Here is a 967-nt window from a genome sequence, read left to right on the forward strand (position 1 = left end):
CCGATCCTATGATGTAATAATCAAACGAATATTTCACAAAACCATATAAAATTTGTTTCAATTTTGAAAAATATGATCTAGGGGTTGATTGCTAACCTGATTTGCATAATGATTTTTAAGTATTTATATACAAGCAAAACTAGGATAATTTTTTTTTATCAAATGTAATAAACTCCTAGAAATTATCTGTATAGAGTATTAGTTGAGTATGCCCCATTGATCTATCATATTTTGATCTTGTGATGAGCTAGAGAAAACCAGCTAAATCTAAATGGCCTAAGCCGATTATAGTTTTTTTTATTATTATTTTTAAAATAAATGTTTTGGGCTTGTAAGAGCACCTCCAAAGGGAGGTTGTCTCAAAATTTTAATGGAGTTCTCTTGATTATTTTGATCAAAAATAATTCAAAACTGAGTAAATAAAAGAGAATCGCTTCTCTTAAGAGGAATTTGAGATTTTCAGAGAACTGCACACGTGTCATTTATTGGTTGGAGGAAACATTTAACCAAAAGGAAAAAAAAACTCTCATTATTTTTTGTTCTTTTTTCTCTCTCGACAGAAAGAAGAAAACGCGGAAGTCTCTCTCTCGATGGCGATAAAATTTTCCGACGAATCGACGCCGTTTCCGTGAGTTTCCGATGAATCGACGCCGATTTCGTGGTATGTGAGACTTACCTGCCGCGGGAATCATCAGCTGGATAGACGGTTAAAACCATCGGCGAATGGAGTCAAACCGAATCGAAGATTGGCGATGGAGAAGAAAGATTCGTTGAAGGATGGTCCAATATCTTGTTCCAAGTGTGAATCTAGCCCTTTTTCTCTGTGTATCGTGACTTGATTCGTTTTATTTTGTGGTTCCCGATCGAAATTAGGGTTTGAAGAAAATTAGGGTTTCGATCTATAATTTAGGGTTTTTCGTTTTTAGCGACAATTTGTTCATCATAAGCGATTAGGAGCTTTTTGTTA

Source organism: Arabidopsis lyrata (genome assembly GCF_000004255.2).
Source record: "Arabidopsis lyrata subsp. lyrata unplaced genomic scaffold ARALYscaffold_295, whole genome shotgun sequence".
NCBI classification, from domain to species: domain Eukaryota; kingdom Viridiplantae; phylum Streptophyta; class Magnoliopsida; order Brassicales; family Brassicaceae; genus Arabidopsis; species Arabidopsis lyrata.